General features: G+C 50.9%; 1 protein-coding gene across 5 annotated transcripts in view; it reads left to right on the forward strand.

The window, feature by feature from the left end:
- The first annotated feature begins 15,229 nt into the window (after nt 1–15,229).
- Nucleotides 15,230–22,024, forward strand: part of PRDM11 (PR/SET domain 11) — a 51,569-nt gene continuing 44,774 nt past the window's right edge. For 4 of the 5 annotated variants that reach the window (XM_042790775.1, XM_042790777.1, XM_042790779.1 and 1 more), the window contains exon 1: nt 15,499–15,864. The gene's annotated coding sequence lies outside the window, so the exon portion shown is untranslated. Of the gene's footprint in view, nt 15,311–15,498; nt 15,865–22,024 lie in introns of those variants that run through there. The other variant, XM_042790776.1, reaches the window with a different exon arrangement.

Below are 22,024 nucleotides of genomic sequence, written 5' to 3' on the forward strand. Positions count from 1 at the left end.
AAGATTTTCGGTGGATATTGAGACTGGCTGCTTCTCAAGCCACTCGGGCGGTTTTACTCTTCCATACGACCCTTTTCTTCTCCCAATCACCTTCCTCCCAGGTATCTGTTCTTGTACATTCCCTCATAAACCGGAATGCCCGGACCCGGGCCCAGTGGTTGAACCAAAGATAAACACAGATAAATAGACCATCTTTGGTTTCACTGCCTCGCCTGCAACTCCACACAGGTGAGATTAACCCTTCCTTGCCTCTACCTCACTGTTTGGGCTAGTGACCACCCCCTCTCCCTGCTCAAAGTTTCTCGGGTAGCATATGGCTACTATGGATTCTGCCACAGAAGAGACAGAAGTTGTGCACTCAGACATGAGAAAGAAAATGGTCCTCTCCTCATTCTTCCATGATGCTGGGAGTAGCTTTTGCTGATGGAGGAAGACCTGGACACTTGAAAAGGCTGCTTGGAGAGGTACGCTAATGCGCTTGCACAGAAAAGAGAAAACCTCAAGTTACCTAAGCAGTGAGAGGGGTAAAAGAAGGGAGGGGTGCAAGAAAATCATCTGTCTGTGAGTATGTTTGTGTGAGTGCATGGCACTGCCAGAGAAGAGGCATTGCTCTCTTTCATGTACGTGTACACTTCCTATTTCTTTTGATACTTGTTCTTGTCAAGCTCCAACTATAGTTTTTTTTTTTCCCTTTGAATGTAGTTTCCCTGCTCTCTCTTGGGTATGAGGGCTGACTTATCTCCCCATTACATCAGCTTCTCCAGGTGGAGAGATAAACACAGGCCAAGGGAAAAAGCTTTGTCAGCTTTTGATGGAAAGATTAAATGCAAACGGTTACTGAACCTAAGGCAGTGCGGGTGCCCAACACGTGAAACTCAGTAAACAACAAAAATCCCTCCATTTCAAAGGCACCAGTAGAGTGAGAAATGTGTCCCACTTAACCGCGACAATCGGTCTGTTCCCCGGGGAGCGGAGCTCGGTCAGCCACAACGCTCCTTATTCTCTTGGCATGAGTATTGTTTGCACGGTCTCTCTCAGCAGTTTCTCAGAAAGTTGCCCTTTTTGGGGCTACAGAATTGCAGCCAGTGGGCCCAGGTTATCTCACCGTGTGGCTGCGATGGGAGAGAGAAGGGCGGTATGAAGTAAGAGACGATCTAGGCATTGCAAAGGGCAGGTTCAGCTTCTCCGTGCAGAGACAGGGGGAACCAAGTTTGAATAGGATAAATGAAAAAACAGCGTTAACAGGACATCTCCCCTCATCCTGGAAAAGGGCCGGTGAGATTTACCCTGGGAACTGTGAAGTGATAGCACCAGTCACAGCTATAGACCTGATAGCTCTGCTGTTGGCCGAACCCTTCTGTGCAGTGGAATCCTTCTGTTTTCCACTGCACAGACTTCCACGGTACCGGGGATCAGAATTTGGGTGATTAAACCATGTCTTGGATACCACATCCAGCAGCAGAAATGCTGAAGTTTAGTGGCCTGGCTCTGGTTTACTCTGCAGGTCCCGGGTGAGCCCTCCCTCAGCAACACCTACCCCACACCAACAAACTTGTGACAGCAGCTGAGGTTTCACCTTCCTCTGCCACCCAGCCTGGTGCTTCTGTCTGCACGGCCGGGGGATGCTTGGCTCTTTTGCAGTGCCCCCACCACCCCTGCAACATCATCCAGGCTTGAGCTATCCCCTCTCTACTCCGTGAATGGTGCCTGTGAAGGCAATCAGCAAGCAGGTAACACATGCCTCTGTCCTCGGATTTGGTGGTGATGCTTTCCAGCTCAAGCGTGTCACTGGGGAGCTGGAAGGACACGAGGAAAGGAAAAACTGAAGCAAACATCCCGCGAAATGCTGCTTGGAGCAGGGAAATCCAGGGCTTTCGCAGCATTCACTGACACTTTGGGATGGACTGTGGCTGCTCTGAGGCTACAGAGATCAGCTTGCTGCTCAGAAAGTGAAAGATATCATCCTTCAGTACCAGTGTCTGTGAAATTGTGCTTTACGATACACACTTAAAGAATGGGATGTATACCACCACAAATACCCAGGAAGTCTGTAAATGCATAAACAGCAGTGAAAGAGGAATACTTTGTTTTCATATCTACTCCAAATCTGCCAGCCTTTGTCCCAAATGGGTATAAATGATAGCATGGGGGTGGCATCAGAGAGCAGCCTGCCAATGTATCCTGAGCACTCATTGGATTCAGTCCCTCCAGGTGGCTCAGAGATGCACAGAAAAATGCACTCGCTGGTCTCCAAGACACGGCTTCTCCAAGAACCCAGCAAGGCACGGTGAAGTAGCTTCAGGCTTCAGCTGAAGATCTCCCACGCCTCTTGCTGGAGAAAGCGTGTAATAACAGAGCTCTGGACAACAAACTGAAAACAGTGAAGAGAAACCAAGTACATCATGAATCTAGATCCCCGTGGATAAAGACGTTGTCCCAAACCCATTCCCAGTAGTAAAAATTAACAAATAAAACCATACAACTTAAAATGTAAAATAGCACAGGCCTGTCATATTTTGGCACTATATGTCTGATGAAATGCACGGCATATTCTCCTGGTTTTGAAACCAGAACGATCACTTCAGAGACTGTGGTACATGGGAAGTCATATTAGATGCTCATACGGCATAGAGGAAGATGGCATAGGAATGATTGCTTTGTAGTGTAAAGGTACCCAATGTAGCTTCAAAATAATTAGCTGGTGTCCTGATGGCCACTTAGTGGTCAGATATCTTATTAGCCCACACTGGGCTGTGCGTTGCCACAGGCTGTTTCCCTTGCTTGAGTTATCAAGCTCCAAGCCAGCTCAGGAGCCTCCACTTGGCACCGTGTGTAGTGCTGGGACTGCAGCGTGGAGACACCCAAATCTTCTGAGCAGCTCTTGCACAGAGACAATTAATGGCAGAAGCAGCGTAGAGAACAATCTGAATTCAACAGGTGTTGAAGTGTACGGTCTTACACCTGGGAAAACATAGCCCAGGGGTGCAGCACAGGCTGGGATCTGGGGAAAGGGACCCGGGGTCCTGGGGGACACCGGGCTCCATAGGAGTGACCAGTGTGCTGCTGCAGCAAAGCAAACCAACGGGGTGCTGGGCTGCATCACCCAGGGCATCACCAGCAGAGTTAGAGAAGTCGTTGTCCCGCTCTGCTCAGCGCTTGTCAGGCCACACCTGGAATATTGTGTTTGGTTTTGGTCCCCTCTATGCAAAAAAGCTGTGGGCAGGCGGGAGAGGGTCCAGAGGAGGGTCACAAAGGTGATCAGGGGACTGGGCAACCTGCCACGTGAGGAAAGGCTGAGAGAACTGGGTTTGTTCAGCCCAGAGAAGAGAAGGCTTAGGGGAGACCTTATCACCATGTTCCAGTATTTAAAGGGGGGCTACAAAAAAGGCAGAGACTCCCTTTTTACAAGGAGCCACATGGAAAAGACGAGGGGTGATGGGTACAAGTTACTCCTGGGGAGATGCCAACTGGACACAGGAGGAAAATTTTTCATAATTGGAGCAATCAGCCACGGGAATAATCTCCCCAGGGAAGTGGTGGATTCCCCAACATCGGGCACTTTGAAGATTCGGCTGGACAGGGTGCTGGGCCAGCTTGTCATGAAAGTTTGGACCAGCTGATCCTTGAGGTCCCTTCCAGCCTGGTATGCTGTGATTCTCTGAACCTAGAAAGCGAAGTGGTTTTGATTGGCTGCAATTATGTAGAAAAAGGTAATGCCAGGCTCAGAGGGGCCAGCTGCCCAGGTGGGCGGCTGCAGCTCTGCCACTGCCACCCGAAGGGCTTTGCCGCCGGCTGAGGGATCGGCGATGCCGGGTGGAAAGGGGCTTTGCAGGCGTCGGCATTCCCACCCTCAGGGAGCTCTCTTCCTTGGAAATGAGCTCGGGTAGGAAAAATAGGGAAACCCCCATATTTAGAGACACAAGACTGTTCGCAAAACAGCTTGCTAATTCACCGCAGGGAAGAGAAACAACACCGTCCTTTGTGGGAGGAATACTACACTTTATTGCTGTGCTTCAGGTGAAGGAGGAGCTCCAGGGAAAGCCTTGCAAGATCCCGCTCTAAAGCTGCTGTTCTGCCTGCATAGTCTTCAGGAAGCCTGACAAAAGCCCAGTTTTGTTTAAAATATCTTTTTTTTTTTTTTTTTACATCACTTGGCAAACATTTAATATTTTCCTAACGGAGCGTAAAGTGAGCGGACCCGTCTTTTTAACATTTCATTTCTTCCTTTATGTTTTGTCTATTGGTAGTGGCAGCAACTGAGTGGCCCAGAGGGAACTGGCAATGAAATTTCTGCAGCAGCCCAAAACAAAATTGTTTTAAATCTAGGTCCTGGATAAACAAATGGCTAACTTTCTGACATCCTTTGTTTTAATTCTTAACTTTTCAAAGTTAAAAGCAGCAGCAGCCACACATATTCTGACAACTGCAAGGGCAAGAATAGATTTTTTACTCTCAAAAGAAATTTCTGCATTCTCTGAGAAAGCAACGAATTTTATAGTTTTATCAAATAGAAAACTTAAATAATGAAATAATAAAAGCTTGGCTCTAGAATAAACATGTCAAGTAAGATACTGAAAAGGAGAAAATATGTTTTAAAATGGCACGGAAAACCAGCTAGATGCAAAGGAAATAATTGATAAGGAAATGCTTAGAAGCTGCTAGAGATGTCTCCTGCATAAGTTGCTTTAAATTAGTATGTGTCGATTGTGAGAGAGGGACCCTTCCAGGGAGGGGGCAGCCACAGCTGCTCTGGGCACCCTGGGCCAGCGCCTCACCCCCCCACAGGGAACAATTTCTCCCTCAGATCTCATCTGAATCTCCCCTCTTTCAGTTTAAAACTGTTACCCCTCATCCTATCCCCCCACCCCCTGATCCATAATCCCCCCCCACTTCTCCTGCCCCCCCTTTAAGCCCTGGGAGGCCGCTCGAAGGGCTCCCCGGAGCCTTCTCTTCTCCAGGCTGAACCCCCCCAACTCTCTCAGCCCGGCCCCCCAGGGGAGCTGCTCCAGCCCCCCCAGCATCTCCGTGGCCTCCTCTGGCCCCGCTCGAGCAGCTCCGTGTCCTTCTGCTGTTGGGGGCCCCCGAGCTGGCCCCAGCACTGCAGGGGGGTCTCCCCAGAGCGGAGCAGAGGGGGAGAATCCCCTCCCTGGCCCTGCTGCCCCCCTGCTCTGGCTGCAGCCCAGGGCACGGGTGGGTTCTGGGCTGCGAGCGCACGGGGCTGCCTCACGGGCAGTTTTCCACTCCCTGATCCCCCCAAGCCCCTCTCCTTGGGGCTGCCCTCCAGCCACCCCCCGCCGAGCCTGGGTTTCTGCGTAGGATCGCCCCGGCCCCGGTGCGGGTCCCGCTGCCGGCTGCAAGCCCGGGGAGGCCCGGCAGAGGGAGGTGTCTCGCCACCCGTGGCAGCGCCCGGCTCCGCGGACACGCGAGGGCGCAGCCCGAGCCCGGCCGGGGGGCGGCTGGAGCGCGGAGGCAACGGCGAGCGGGGAAATCCCGCTGAAAGCTCGGGAAATACGGCAAATAAAGAATATAGGCCTGAGGGTAAGGAGTTGAAAGAGGATCCCACGGTCCTGCGAGTGCTTGGAGGGGGGGGGCAAGCCACGGGCACTCGTGAGTTTTGCTAGGAAGGAGCCAGCCCGCGTCCCCAGTGGGAGAGGTGGAGCGAGAGGCCGGGATGGAGCACCCCCCTCCGCGGGCTGCCCACGGGTGGATCGGGGTCTTTGCGTGGGCCCCGGCCCCGTGCTGGGGATGGAGTCGGATTTGTGGCCCCGGTTTGGGTGACGCTGGGGAGCCAACACGGCCGTGGGAAGGGTCCTCGAAACCTTTGGCACCGGCTGGTGTGATATAAAATTATTGGAAGCCAACAGAGGCTCATACCGCCAGGGCTTGTGGGTCCGCTCGGGCATTTTCTCAAATTCTTTAGTGTATGCAAGACCCACCCAAAGAGGGAAAGTTCCCTAAAGGCCCACACTGGGGCAACAATGAGAGGGGATACACACAATGTACTGTCGTGTTCACAGAGTAAATCGGGATTGATTAAAACCGCCTCCAACTTATCTTCTCCTCCTGCTGGAAGGGCTAGTTATAAAAACATGAGCCAACCTTCAGATAAGTCTGGATGAAAACGATAGTGGAAATTTAAAAGAAAATAAAAACATTCTTAGTAGGAAAATCCACCGAATCTACCCCATACTTTTATGGGATTTCTTTGCCCCTGTGTTCTTACAACAGATCAAAACATGAAAATCCATTTGGGTGACATTTTTTAAAGGGCTGAAGCTGTTTTAATTTTGAAACACTAAAAAAAAAAAAAAAAAACAAAACCAAACAAACTTCCAAATCTTTTACTGATTTCATCTTCAGTTTCTATCTATTTAAATAGTTATTAAAAACACTTCTGACACTTTCTATTAGCCAAACAGCCTTTTCTTTTATAAGCAAGTCATTAACTATGTTACTAGCTAAAGGAAAATAGTGTTCAGCCTTTGGGGGAAACTAAAGCTTTCACTGGGCAAAAGCATGTTATTTTAGTCCCACCTAAAAAATGAATCTCATGTGCTAAAAAAGAAACGGGAAAGAAAATGAGAAAAGAATCTTTTAAAAAAAAAAAAAAGAAGGTATTTTTTGAAGTATCTCATCCATTCACGTCCTACCCACGGAAACCCTGTTTTCAGCTCAGTGGGGCTTTTTTGCTGGAGCTCTTCACCTTGAACACTTTTAATGTTTGTGCTTTTGATAAAGCAGTTTGTTTTGCTTTAAAAATACCCTGCATCGCAGTCATTGTTATTATTGGTATTAGTCATTATTATTGCCTGTATCAATGGAAGATACTGAGACTGCAAGATGACCCAGGTGCTACTCAAACGCAGAACACAAAAAGGTGGTTCTTGGCTTAAACACATTCTCATTAGGCAGGAGAGCTGGCAGCCTGCAGAGTTCAGGAGAAAAAAAAAAAAAAAAAAAAAAAAAGCCAGCCACTGAGCAGCCAGAATTAGCTTTAAAATCATGACATTTAAAATAAAAAGGTGGCTGCCTTTTATTTATTTCTAGCTTAGGAATCTTTAAATATTTTGTACAGAAGCACAGGCTTTCTGAAACCTCTTAGCCAGAGGACAAGAAAGCACTATTTTTAAAATGAAAGCTGAGAAACCCATGTAATCAGAAGCTTTAAGGAAAATACCAAGTGTCATGAGAGTTGGCAACCCTATAGTTCCCTACCACTGTTTTTCTTCAGATCCTGGTTTTAATGCAAAATTAAAGGCTGTTTTCCCCTTACATTCTTCAATACTACAGTTAAGTGCAGTGTGTTGCCCTTTAAGCAAATGCTCTTTTTACAAAGCAATTTGATTATCTTCAATTATGCTATTATCAACAGCTGAGATTGGTAAAAAAAAATCAAAGGTTTATAATTATATCCAATTTTCTTCTCATTACAGACGGTAAGGTCTGAACAGCCATTTTGCTTTTTGTTTATTATTAGCTTCCAGTCACAATCATTTTCAGACTCAGATGCATTAGAACAACACGAAATGGTTTGGACTGCAAAAAAACAGGTGATAAATTACTTGCTATGATTTTTTTTTTTTTTCTCTAGGATTTCAAAACCACACAGAAGTATTTACTTAATGTAGATGGATTTAGTTACTTTAAATGAAACTTTAATTCAGAGCTGAGTTTGATCTACACGTCTCTAATTTGGAAGAGAGGATCCTGAGATTTATAGATCGTGTTCTCATGATGTAGTGCCCGTAACGTAATACGCCAGTGCAGCAGTGAATGGCGGAGACTCCGCCTGCAAAAATCTGCTGGAACTATTTGCTTTGGAGCTTTCTGCTCTGGTCGTGCAGCGGAATTAACTTCTTTTAATAAAACAGCCTGTTAAGGATAACATCAGCTAGTAGATAAGTGTAGCACAGACTGTCTGTAACATACCATGTTAGTGTTTCTGGGAGTGCAACACTCCTGCCCCCACAATAAAATGAAATATTAATAAATTATGTGTGCAGGAGGCATTCCATCTGGCTGTCTTAAAGTCAAACTGTAAGGGCTGCCTGACAAGGGCCGTCCTCTCAGGATGAAGCAAGCAGCAAAGGGGGTCCCCCCAGCCTTCCCGAAGGCAGCGGGGAGTAGCTGCAACCCCCTGGTAAGAAGAGCGAGTAGAGGGTTCAGCAGAGGTCGATGCGGAACAAAACTCCAACATGCACCGCAAGACTTGGGCTGGAGCGGGGGTAACCTCTCTCAGATTGTGTCCCTGGCTCAGGAGCTCAGCCTCGGAGGTGCTGCATGAGAAAAACAATTAGTAACAAACTGAGAAAGCTCCCCGGGAGAGGGTATGCCCGCTGAGAAAACACCGCAGCAGCATCTGGGGCTCCCCCCGCGCCACGGCCGCTGCCGTGGATCTCAGGAGGGAGCCGAAAGCCTTCCCAGCCCTCTCCTCAGCGCTGCGTGGGTCCCGTGGGCCAGAGGAGCCCAGGGCGTGGGGGTGCTACCCCCTCGGGGAGCAGCCGGAGGGAAGCAAACATCCCGCACGGAGCTGGACCTCCAGTCCCGCAGCGGACACCGGAGCCGCCTTCGGAGCCCCCGGGACGCACGCTCGCATTCGGCCCGTCCTGAGCACACCCAACTCGTGTAGCTGTGGATGAGAGAAGAATAATTTTCTCTCCAGCTTAGGAGCCAAAGCAAGGACTTTGTACGCTGGGGGTAGGAATAAACTGCGTATTATCAGCATTACGGACACCTGGTGACTTAGCACTGATGACATTTTAATCAATCCAGAACAGCATGGCTTATATTAATAACACACCCATTAACTTGACTAAGAATTTGTTCCTTTCAGATCTCAGATCTAAATTGCCAGGGAAGAATCCCCAGCAAACAAAGACGGGGATGCGGCAGGACTTTCTAAGAAGTAATATTTACATCTAACCTATTCAATATTTTAACAAGCGACCAGAAAGTTTAATATAAAATTACTGCTGCCAAAATCCGCAGGTGACATCAAACTAGGGAAGAGGAGGTGTTAAACTGTCTGATCTGAGAGTGCTTGATGTCAGGAGCACGGGCCCATTCCCAGAAAGGGGTTTTTCAGGCAGTGCCATGCACGGAGGTGGAGGCACAGGCCATTCCCACCGAGGGATGGAATATTCCCTGGGTAACAGCAGCTCTGGAAAGGGTAAAAGGACAAACAGTTTGTGGGGAACAGAGGGTGTCATAACTCATGACATGATGAAATATTAGGGTGATACTGAAAGCATAGCTGTAAAGAAATTTGTGTGTATATATATGTGTGTGTGCGTGTGTATGTATGTGTATTTTTGGTTAGGTGGACCCTAGATTGCCAGGGGCAGTTCAGGCAACCGTATTTTAAAAGGGATGTTGGAAAACTGAGCAGGTTCCACAGGAAAACCAGGAAAACCATATAAGGACTGGCAAAAATGTCCTTTGTTGAGAGGTTTAAAGAGACCAATTTGTTAACTTATCCAGAAACAAATATTTTGAGTTGACTAGACTACAGCGTAGATAGTATCTTCCAAGAAGAAAATGTCAAGAATGTATCAAAGTATAAAGGAAAGCATAAAAAGAACCAGTGGCTAGAAGGTGCCAAATTCATACAGAGAATCCAAGCCCACGTTCATAACGAGGAGGAGTGAGGACAAAGGGACAGATAAATTCTTTATCTCTTGATTTCTTCAGATCAGAACTCGGTGTCTTTCTTCAAGACAGCTTTATAGTTAAACACGAGAGTTATTTGGCTCAGTAGCTGCTTGTGATATACAGAAGTGCGCATTCCTATGGACTGCCAAAACATGTGACCGATGCCTAGAAACAAACCACCGAGTTCTGAAAGTGCTTGTGAGCAGAGACATTCCTCGCTTTCCAGTCTTTGGGGCAGTTACAGAGAGACTGTTTCGTATGGAAAAGCAGCTCTGATTATTCATTAAAAACACACCAGCGCAAACTCTCAAACCCCGGTGTTTGAAAAAGGCACTATTTGTATGTGCCTCACCTAGTCCCAAGTATTTCAGGACTGGTCTCGAGCAGGTGATCTGATCTCTGGGTTTCTGGCGACGGTTTGAGCGCTCATTCCCGTTGCTGTCCCCGCAGCCCGGGGGGACCCGCGTGCCCATCTGAACCAAAGGCAATCCACACGCCTGCGCCAATACCACCATAACGAAGCCGCCCGCTTCTTCTTTTTTTGGAGGATTATTTTTAACCCAGTTCAGCCCTCTGCTCCAGTTCATGCCCTGCAAACAGCCGTGGCAGCACCCGCCCGCCAGTGAGCAGGAAATCCTAAAGCCTCCAAGGCGCGGATGCCCGGACCGAGCCAGTGGCTCCTTGTTGCCATGGGAGAGGTCCAGCTGTCCTCCTCTCCCCCGGCAGCACGGTCCCACCACCTCCTTTTGCTGGTGTTGGCAACTGCCTGGCTAATTCTCTTCTGGGTTAGCCAGCCAGCTCACAGACAGCAGCCGTATCAGCCTAAGGGACCGTGCCTGCTGCAGCGGCTTGACCTACCTGCCGCATCACGGCATCCTCACCATCAATCCGCACCCTCAAATTCCCTTCTAGCTCTACAGGGTTCCCAGGGAGGGCTCCCTCGCTCTGTGTGCTGATCTAAACCCCAGGCAGGATCATCCTCACCGCCTGCATTGTCCCTAACAGTGCCTTCTCCTCTCTCGTCAGCACCAGAGCTGCTGTGGCCAGGGGGTGAGCAGGCTCACGTTAGCTCTCAAGACAGGCTCTGCAGACAGTGGCACGACTGCCAGGGCCTGGAGAAGAGAGAAAAAGGGAGAAGGTTGCACCCAGAAGTTTCTTGCTTTCCAGTTGAACTCAGCAATGTTTCTCTGCCTCCTTGGGGGGGGATGGTTCAATCCATAAGATTCGTGGAGAGCACTGCATTGCTAAAGCATTCGTATTCTTCAACCGGGAACAGTGAATGACTCCTATAGCACGATGAGGAAAAAGACGCAGCACTGCTGGGTAAAGGTCATCGCTGCTTCTATTGTACAGCAGAAATAAACACAAGCTGCAGCTCTGCACAGTTATGCGCTCTTCAAAGCGCTCTGCCCCCGCGCCTCTTTTGGGGCCTGTCCCACCCTGCTACAGTCATTTGTAACTATGGGTTTCTGGCCGAGTTTCCTTCTCAGTCATGTAATTTCCTTTTTCTTTTCTTTTGTGGGACATTTTCAGATTTTGAAAGGGAAAAATCTGTGTTCCGATTCACCATCCAACAACCCATCAGTGTGGAAGAGAAACGTCCCTAATTTTGGCGTGGCTTCTTACCAGTGTTTTAATGCTAAAAGCCAGTTAACAGACTTAACAGCCAGCTAACTTCACACCAACCGAGAGCATCAGCGCGATGCTCCTGCGGATTTGGATCTTTTCCATGCGCAGGAAAGGTGTTGCCTGGGGAATGGCAGTAGGATTTTCCTTTCTGCTTGCAACCGAGCGACCTTTCCCGGAGGAAGAGGCAGCCTGGCCCCAAGCAACTCATTCCTCGAAGCCTGGGAAGCAGACGCCAGCCTCTTGGTATTGATGTGGTTAGGTAGGCCGCTGACAATCGTAAACGAGAGAGTATGCCGCAACGTGACGGCTGCCGCGCACGTCGCCTTGCAGAAGAACCCCAACGCTTTTTCACCTTTCCTTGGGCACCCCGTTGAAGACAGCCAGGCATCCTGAGGGCAGGCAGCCCCCCACCACCCCGCCTCCAGCACGGGTTCCTGACGTCGCCCCCCCCCCTCTTCGCAGCGTCGTGCCTGAGCCACCAAGAGTTTTTAGGGAGTGACACGCTCATTTGTGCAAAATACACCGGAGTTGCGTCTGCTACCGGGATCAGACTTTGCAGCTGACAGAGGTGCCTGCTGACTCCCGGCATCTTGAACACCATTTAAGGGTAGTCATTAACAAGCCAGATTCTGTTATATCCTCATTTGTACACGTTATTTTTTTATACCATTGGCTAAAAGTTCAGCGTCCGTAGAAAAACGTGTTTGCCTTTCCAGGAGACCATCCAGCATTTCGTGAAGGAACAGATTTGACAGTCTAATACTGGAAAGTCGACACCTAATCACCTCATTCCTAACTGATGTTGCCGTTTGTAAAGTTTTCTCTGAGAGCCCGGCAGATGGAGGGGAATTGCTCCGGGTGATGTGATGGAGTGGGGGCTGAACGCAAGGGAAAAGTGCTGAAGCACTCATTAAAAACAAAATAATAATCCTCAGCCTTCTTACAAAGTGAGGGGGCAGTTTGCTAAGGAAGGGGGAGCCCTTTCAAGCCCCAGAGGTAAGATTTTTGCAGAGAGAATACAAGTTTGCACTGTGTTCCTTCTGTAGTTAGTTTCTGGACAGAAAAGACACAAAATCTTCTTCAGGGGGATTTTATCACCTGATGTAGTGGGCTGACCCTAGCTGGATGCCCAGGTGCCCCCCCCAAAGTGCTCTATCGCTCCCCTCCTCAGCTGGACAGGGGAGAGGAGATATAATGAAGGGCTTGTGGGTCGAGATAAGGACAGGGAGAGATCACTCAGCAATTACCATCATGGGCAAAACAGATTCAACTTGGGGAAATTAGTTTAATTTATTGCCAATCAAATCAGAGTACGACAACGAAAAATAAAAACTAAATCTTAAAACACCTTCCCCCACCCCTCCCTTCTTCCCCAGCTCAGCTTCGCTCCTAATTTCTCTCCCTCCTCCCCCCCAGCAGCACAGGGGGACGGGGAATGGGGGTTGCAGTCAGTCCATCACCCCTTGTCTCTGCCGCTCCTTCCTCCTCGTGGGGGGACTCCTCACACTCTTCCCCTGCTCCAGCGTGGGGTCCCTCCCAAGGGAGCCAGTCCTCCATGAACTTCTCCCACGTGAGTCCTTCCCACGGGCTGCAGCTCTCCCCAAACTGCTCCAGCGTGGGTCCCTCCCACGGGGTGCACCCTTCAGGCACAGACTGTTCCTGCGTGGGTCCCCCACGGGGTCACAAGTCCACCCAGCAAACCTGCTCCAGCCTGGGCTCCTCTCTCCACGGGGCCACAGGTCCTGCCAGGAGCCTGCTCCAGCGTGGGCTTCCCACGGGGTCACAGCCTCCTTCGTGCATCCCCCTGCTCCGGCGTGGGGTCCCCCACGGGCTGCAGGTGGGGATCTGCTCCCCCGTGGACCTCCCTGGGTGCGGGGCACAGCCTGCCTCACCGTGGTCTTCATCATGGGCTGCAGGGGAATCTCTGCTCTGGCCCCTGGAGCTCCTCTTCTCCCTCCTTCTTCCCTGCCCTCGGTGTCTGCAGTTGTTTCTCTCGCATATTCTCACTCCTCTCTCCAGCTGCCGTTGCTGTCGTGCGGGTTTTTTCCCCCTTCTTAAATACACCATCCCAGAGGCGCTCCCACCGTGGCTGATGGGCTCAGCCTTGGCCAGCTCCATCTCGGAGCCGACTGGCATTGGTTCTGCCGGACTTTGGGGGGAAGTTTCTGGCAGCTTCTCACAGAAACCACCCCTGTATCCCCTCCGCTACCGAACCCTCGCCAAGCAAACCCAATACACCTGACAAACATACAGCGACAATAGGCACACATTAAGACAAGGCAACTCCCTCCCAATAAATTAGCATGCTTGTGTTTGCAAGGAGACATAATAGCTGTTATTTATACTGTACTTACATATTTAATTTTCTTTCTAAATAAAAGCTTTATGCCTCCCTTTGAGCCTGCTCTTATAGCCTTAGACTACAACAGCTACAAAATTATTACTCCAAATTAGCATGGCATTCAGTGTGCATTTGTATTACTTCCATGATTTTTATTGTTTTTTTAATTATTATTTTTTCTCTCAGTTCATTCATCGATCATATTTACAAGCCCATTGTCATACTTGCTGCCAGTTTAGCGTTCTCACACATTTCAGCACACAGACAGAAACTGCAAACCAGGGCAGCTCTATTAGGATCTCTAATATTTCTGAGGAGTCTGGAGGTGCTGACAGCTTATGGTATGTCTTTCCCAGGCAAGTGCAAGTGCCTCAAAGTCCATCTATCCACGATTACTGGAAGGGGTAAAATTACACAGCACGCTTACCCTCCGAGTAGGAATCCTCTCCCCAGAGGTTCAAAATGGGGAACAAAAAGCATACCACAGCTGGCTATCTGACGAACGATACTCATTTGAGCTTCCAAAGAATCATCTGTGCCACACGGGCTGCCTTTGCAAAGCAAGCTTGCTTTGAGCCCGAGCTGATTAGCTTCGTTGATTTTCCAGACTGATTATCTTTTCCCAACTTAAGCGATACGTCAAGACCTGACACCCCCCAAACTCTCAGTGTCAGTGGTGAAAGCAGCGTGAGGACAGCGGAGGCAGGCCTCGAATTCACTTGGGCTACGTCCCCTTTTTTACTTTGTGCCCTCACTGATTTTTCTCCGCTCCCCACCATCTTTTTATAGTAGGCACCTCGGGGCGGAGGATATTAGGAAAGAATTTTGTTTCTTGGGACTGTAGAAAAGGGCATTTCTCAGGGCTGCAGAAAAAGGGAAGTAGTTCCAAGTATCCAAGCATGCACATTTGTCACCACAACCCCGTTTGCATACAAGCCCATTGTCAACCAAAGGAACTGGAAAATTATGGCTATTTATCCACCCCTCTCTTTACCCCCCGCCGTGCCTCTTTTTGGCAAAGCCGCTACACAGTTCGCATTGTTTCAAATGTAATGCCTGCAGATGGTTTTATTTAGAATTTGTTTTATTGGTGAGACACGCTTCCTCTGTTTATTAAACCATGCCTACATTTTGTCATCCGTTGTGTCGCCCGTAATTTCTGCCCAGAGCTCGAGGGTAGGGTTTGTTGTTGTTGTTGGGTGGGTTATTATTTGTGTGTGGGGGGAATATGTAATTTGAAATACTCCGAGCTCCAGGGGAACACCGCGCCTTCCCGTTCCGCTGTTCCCTCGCGCAAGGGCCATGAAGCTCCCCGGGGCCACCCACCCTCTTCCCCGGGCAACGTCCCCGGGCAGGGAGGGGGACACACACCCCGCAGCCCCCCCCCATCCCACCGCCGTCCCCCAGAGGCGGGCGGCTCGGCCCGGTCCCGCGGGGCTGCGCGGCCGCTCGCCGGGCGGCGGCAGGTGGTGGCCGCGGCAGCGGCCCGGGGGAACGGGGGGGGGGGGGACGACTTCGGTGTGGGGGGGGGGACACACGGACGGGGACACGGACGGGGACACGGGACCCCCCTCAACCCAGGGGCCGCCCGGGCGGTTTTTGTCCTTACGAGGCGCCCCCCACCCCCACCCCCCCGAGCGCAGATCGCCGACCGGCTCCGCGCCCAACTCGCAGGCTCCGGAGCAGGAGGTGGGAACCGCGGGCGGTTTGGGCTCGCTTTTTTTTTTTTTTTTTTTTTTTTTTTCCCCCCCCCCCCCCGCTTTGTGCGGCTTTTTTGGTTTTGTCTCCCCCCCCCTTTTTTTTTTTTTTGTTTCCTTCCCCCCCCCCCGTCTCTCTCCACCTCAGGTATTTGGAGAGAAGGCGGGAGCGCCGCGGCCCCGGGAGAGCCTCGGCGGGCCGGGCCGGGCCGGACCGGCGGCGCCTCCCCCCCCGGTTCGGGGGGTCCCCGGGCTCGGCCCCCGAACGCCCCTCTCTTCCGTTCTCCATGTCATTTCCTGTGCTAATAAGATGGTGGTCACGGCCGGGAGGGAGGGAGCCGCCGCCGCCGCCTCCGCCGAGCCCGGCCCGGCCCCGGGACCCGTCCTCGCCTGGGACTAGCCAGCGGGGCCGGCGGGGAGGGAGGGCGCAGCCAGCCGGGCTCTCTCCCCCCCCCCCCCCCCCCCCCCGCCTCCCCTCCCCACCTCCCCGGGGTGGAGCGGGGCCCCCCGACGCCGAGGCGGGCCCCCCGCGCCCGCAGCGCCGAGGTGAGTCAGCCCCGCTGGTAGCCAAGGTGGCCACGAAAATGGCTGCGGAGCGCTGAGGGGGGGGGGGGGGGGGGCGGGGGGGAACTCAGCTTCGGGGCGGCGGGAAAATGGGGAGTGGGGGGGGGGGAGGGATTCCGGTTGTGGGGTGTCCGCAACGGGCGGGGCAGCAACCGGTAGCGGGACACCCCCACCCCCCCCCCCCCAATTCCGCTTCCAGCTTCCATTTTCGCCGCCTCCGCTTTTCCTCCCCGGGGCGGGCGGCCCGTCCCCGCCGCGCCGCTCCCGCCCTTCCCCTCACCGCGTTACCCCCTCCGCCCCGTCTTCTTCCCTTTTTCCTCCCTTCTTCCCCACACCACCCCCCACCCCCCCCCCCCCACAGGCGTTAGCCGGGGGAGTGACGCGGCCGGCGGCCAATCGGCGGTGGAGGCGGGCAGGCGCGCGCCACATTGGAACGCGAGCGGGGGGGCGGGGCGACGCGAGGCGCTTCCCCCCCCCCCCCCCCCCTTCCCCCGGGGGGGGCGGCGGGAGCGGGACCGGGGGGGTCGCACCGGGATTTTGGGCGGGGGGGAGGGGGGGGGGGGAGGCGCTTGTTTTAGCGGGGCTGGATAACTTCGCCGCTGGGGTTCCCGCCGGTATCTGCAGCAAGCCTTCAACATCAACGGGGGAGCTGGCAATGCACCGCTTAGCCAGGATACTTTGTTGACTTGTGTGGAAAAACTTTGCCAAATTCATATTTATTGCCCTATCTTCCGCTCTCCCCCCCCCATTTATTTTTAAGTTCTTGAATCTTTCTGGCTTCCTTGCTTCAGTAAAGCATGCTTTTATATATATATGCGTATATATATATACACACACATGCATGAATATATCTATATGCATGAATATATATATATATACACACACACACACATTTAAACGAAATTCCTACACCCCTTGGCATATTCCAAAGGAAAAAGGAAGATGCCTCCAGTGTCCTGGTTCAGATCCATGAAAAAAAAAAAAAAAAAAGCTAGCCCCTGGGCAAAGCTGTTAGCTCAGTGTTGCTTCCTCTTTTTTTTTTTTTTTTTTCCCCTAGTGATTAATGCTTCTCATTAATGGGAGGAGAACTGGCAGAACCAGCTTAAAAAACAACAAAAAAAAAAATATAAATACTGACCTGACCGTAGGGAAGGGCTGTTTTCCAGCACTGCAGGTGTGCGCAGCAGCATTTTGTTGAGCGGCGAAAGAGCCCCAGCCCCAAATATCCAGCAGAACCCTCCCCCCCACCCCAAACTGGGCCCTGCCAGCGAGGTTTGACTCCCCGTGAGAGTGGCAAAGTTGGGCTTCGTGTCCCCTAAATTTCCCTTTGGGCAATCGCTGAGATTATAAGCAGTGGAAGTGGAAAGGGAAATGACTCTTCCAACTTTCTAATGTGTTGTGTGCATCCCTGAGGTGGACGGCGCCGTTTTCAAGTGCGAGCTGCTTTTGGAAATGAAAGTGTTTACCTGACACGCGTTTGCTTCTTACAAAAGGGTGCTTCGACCAAAGCTGCTCCTGCTCTAAAAATCATAGTTTAGCCCCGGGGTTGAGCGACGTGGGGCTCTGGAATCGTGTGCACTCTGCAAAGAGTTCGAGTGTCCGGGCTGGTGGTGCGGCCCGGAGAAGGGATGTGTTAGCAAAGGAAAGGCTGGTGAGCAGGATCCGCTTGCCCGGGAGGATTTGAGGTAGCCGCCGGCGATGCCGAAGGTTGCCCTGGCTCTTGGCTAGGTGCTGGAGCTGGCCGGTCCCTCTGCGGTGTGGAGCTGCAGGACCGGGGGAAGCCGCTGTTCCCTCCTGCCTGGGGAGTCGTGTCAAAAGCTGCTGGTTCTTCTGGTCGTCCGTGGGGCGTGTGGGAGGTGCCATGGGTGTTGGCTTCGCTGCGGAGCTTGCTGGTGTCAGCAGAGTGGCCTCCTGCTCCTTGAGCATCTTTGTGGACCGCGCATGAAGCACGGTGCTTTTTAGGCAGGTTTCTGTGGGGCTCTCCCACTGTGAGCCTTCCTGGTCGGTGGTAGCGATTACTTGTGCTTTTTAGACAACTGAAGGGGGAGGATTATTGTGAGGGTGATAGCTGATTTTAAACAAGAAAGATAAAAGCAAGGACTTGACTAAAACCTTATTTTTGATGTCTTGAGGCAAGGTCAGTCTCACTGGGATGGGGTTGGGGCAGGTTGTTGCTTGTATTCCTTGCTGGAAAGTGATGGACCAGCTTGAAATGGGTAGGAGGGGGGTAAGGGTGGTCTGCAGGAGCACTGCAAGAGGAGCCCAAAGCGGGAGGGCTCCTCCACTGCAGCCAGCTGGCTTTGCGATCGGGGGGCCACGAGCATCGCGGTGAGTGGCAGTTGCCACCCTGAGTCAGGAATCGTAGTAGTAAAGTACATATTGAGGAGAAAACCAACAAGCCCGGGCAGGAGAGGTCTTTTTGTATAGAGTCCCAGGTACACTTTATCCTTCTGGGTTTTTCTTAATATTCTTTTTTCCTTTTGTAACTTCTGTCTCATGCTGGTTAGTTCCTCAGCAAAGCTGTGTCTGAAGTTTTTTTCCCCCGTGTCCATTTCTGCGAGAGAAGTACGTGCTTTTACCCATCTCTTTATTCTTAAGGTTGCTGTTAGCAGGGCCTCTCTCTTGCTGGTTTGGCTGTAAGTGCCACTAACCATTTCTAGAGCTCTTAAAATACTGCCTAATATTCATGACATTTTGGAGTAGCATATTTAAAATTGTTATTGCCTATCTAGAGTTGTTGGCATGTGTGTGAAAATTTGCAGGGGAAGTAAATGTAGTCCCAAAGACAAAATGTTTTTTTTTGTTTGTTTGTTTAACAATCAAATAATAGTACGGTAGATTACCCGGGGGACCTCCAGAAGGAAGAAATAAGCTGCTAAAACTTGATCTGAAGATACAAGGCTGGGTAGCTGTAAGAAGTAATGATTCTTGTTCCCAGTGACGTGACTGCAGGTGGGAACTTTTGCTGCCTACTTTGCATCGGGAACATGTGTATCCCAGATCTGTGAACAACTGCTTTTGCCAAGAAAGCCAAAACAAGCAAACATCGCTTTTATTCCTCAGTTTGGGTTGCAGCTTTCTGGCATTTTAAGATATCTGGAGTCAGTTGGACCCCCATCTGGGTATGCTCAATGTGTCTTCTCGCACCAGCGTTGGGTTCTCTGGTTGGGGCTCTCACCCGAGCACAGGTCCTTCGGACCCCAGGGCTGAGAGCTGCTTGGGGGGCTGGCACAGCCGCCGAGGGGGGGTCGGCATGTGCAGCATCCTCTGGCATGGAGCGAGTGGCAGGTTGCCTGCCACGGGGTGCACTGGCTTTGCTGCTCTGCATCTCGCCCCTTGTTGTCATGCTTCGGGTGTCTTTCATTGGAAGCACTTCTGTACGGTGCTCCTGCCTGAAGCTCTGTGGTAGAAGGTGAAGTTTCTTGGACCAGAGCTTCTGTGCAGCTGCAGACAGTTTTAGGGCCTCCGCTTGCACTGACCTCTCTGCAGGAGTGGAGTAAAGAAAGCTTTCATTTCACAGCCTGTTCTGTTCTCCCTGTGACCTCTTCTCTGCTGCTGAAGGTGTTTTTAAATAAAGCCTCAAGAGCAATACTTCTTCTCAAGCTGCATTGTGAAGTGTTGCTTTTCAGGAATCCCGGCTAGTTAAACTTGCCCATGCAAGTGGATTCCATTAGCAAGTCCAACCTGCCAAAGAAGAAGCAGAGAGGACAAGCTGAGAGACACGTTTGTGTCACCCTGCATGGCATTTTTGGAAAGAAGGTGAGGGAGAAGTGCTTTGGAAAAGGGGAAAGTTTGCAGGTAGAAGAGGCCAAGCAAAGAGCAATGGAAAACACGGAGCAGTCCTGCGGCTTCTTTGGAGGGTAGGAGCAGCCAAGGTGGATGGAGAAGAAACCTGGTGAGGAGGGCAACACAAGCATCCCATGTTAGAGAAGTTTTTCATTAAAAAGGCCACCACGTGATAGGCACCACATTGCTAATAGAAAAGACTGGGAGGATTGATAGCAGGGAGGGAAAAAAGCAGAGGTGAAGGGAGTAAATTTTGACTTGGCATCTAGAATCATATTTACAGAGTGGGTTTTTAGAGGTGCAGTCACTGTCCTCACCATGTAGGCTTCAAACTTCAGCTAGAGTCAGTGAAGGTGGTACTAACACTGGCATTTTTCCTCCTTCCATCCCAAGCTCTGCACACAATTGCAAGAACCTATGTTTCTGCTGAGAGATGGTCAAGCAATTAAAAATTCTGATGCTGAAAGCTTTGCTGTTGTGCTTCCTGGTCACTGGTCCCTGTTTGTGCAAGCAGGATAGCTCGTATCCTTGAGAGCTGTTGTTCAAAGGCCTCCTCTCTCTGCAAGGCAGGGAGGCAGCACTCTGGTGTTTCCGACCCTGCAGTCAGAAGGTAAAAACATTATACATATAATTTAAGGCTTAAGCTGCAGAAACTGGCAGCCTCCAGAGAGAGATCAGTAATGTGTACTGCAGAAGACCGTTTCAGTGCAGTCCCTCGGTCGCGGGCAGCCATCAATAAGGGGCCCATCAGAAGGGTATCGTAAGCAAAGTTGTCCAATTTGAGCACGCTCTGATAAATGGCTTCGTTTCTCTGCCCCCTTTCTTCTCTCCTCTTTAGGCTTTGGCTTTTCAGCAAGGCTAGTTGTACTTTGACTGTAGTGACTGCTCCTGGAGGAGGGACTGCCGTTCCGAAATTAAGTGTCAGTGTCGAGCTCTGCCCGGGCTGGCACCGCTGGCGGCTCAGCCGGGTGAAAATGCATGGGAGGTGAAAAGAGGGGAGATTTAGATGAGATGCAAGGAAGAAATTGTTCCCTGGGGGGGGGGTGAGGCGCTGGCCCAGGGTGCCCAGAGCAGCTGTGGGTGCCCCCTCCCTGGGAGGGTTCAAGGCCAGGTTGGACGGGGCTGGGAGCCCCCTGGGCTGGGGGAAGGGGGCCCTGCCCGGGGCAGGGGGGGTGGGACTAGGTGGCCTTCAAGGTCCCTTCCCACCCAAACCGTTCTGTGATTCTAGGTGGCGAGGGGGATTATCCTGTGCAGCAGCTCTAGAATTGCTTTAATTAGCTACCCCAGAGGGTAGTGCTCCTGCCCTGCGCAGCGGGGAGCCGATGTCCTGAGCATCCTTTGCCGGTCCCCGAGCTGGGTCATCCCTGTGCGCTGGGGAGCGCTGGCTCCAGGCTCCTTGGCACGGATCAGGGTGCCGTGGGCCCCCGCAAACATCCTTTCGGAGTGTTGAAGGCCAGTAATTGGAGCTGATGTTGGTCAGGGACATCAGCTGTTTCCAGGCTGATAACCCATGTGAAATATTGTCCAGGACATTCCTTTTCAGTACAATGAAGTTTTATTTTGAAAATATATCATCTAAACTGTATCATAATATGCTGAGTAGAATTAAATGCTGTCTTCCTTGAAAGACATCCTAAGTTTGGTTGGGATTACCTTTTCACTCCTAGCGTGTTCCTCTTTACACCTTTCATTAAACCTTGACTTCTTCATGTCTGTGTATATTGGCAGGTTTTGCTGTTGTTTTGGGTTGTTTTTTTTATTTTGTAATTTCTTTTGTTCTGAGGCTGCTGGCATACTTCATGTGGTCTGCTGCTTTCTTTAAATTGGAGACCTTTTGCTTGGAAAGGCTAATGAGAATGTTAAATACACCATGGTTTGTAGAGTCCAGTCCTTTTATCCCTTCAGAGAATATTAATGAAAACGCTTGGAAACTGTCTGAAGGAAAAATCAATGCTGATGAGACATGAACACACTTTTGTGAGCAATAAAATACGTTCTAGACTTGTCATGTGTGCACACTTAGGCAGGCAGGTTACCTTTTCTCGAGTTCAAACGAGATCAATCAGCTTTGAAGAACAGAAGCTTTTTAATTACTGAATTTCTCTTCCCTTCGTGATTGGGAAGAGAGCTTTGTTATGTATGGTATGTGTGTAAGTTGCTTTGTTCCGTGAGAAATTTTTCCAAAATCGTGCAGTGCAGGATGGCTGGGTGGGTGCAGCAGAACCTGACCCTCGGTGCATAGTCCCACCAGCTAACGTTGCCTTGCTGTTGCAAAGGCAGGACCTCCAGAAAGGGGGATCCACTTACTGCATCTCCTGGATGTGTTGAGAGCTAGCACCAACTAAATCAGATGCTC

This window comes from Tyto alba, unplaced genomic scaffold, assembly GCF_018691265.1.
Source record: "Tyto alba isolate M040663 unplaced genomic scaffold, T.alba_DEE_v4.0 Super-Scaffold_18, whole genome shotgun sequence".
NCBI classification, from domain to species: domain Eukaryota; kingdom Metazoa; phylum Chordata; class Aves; order Strigiformes; family Tytonidae; genus Tyto; species Tyto alba.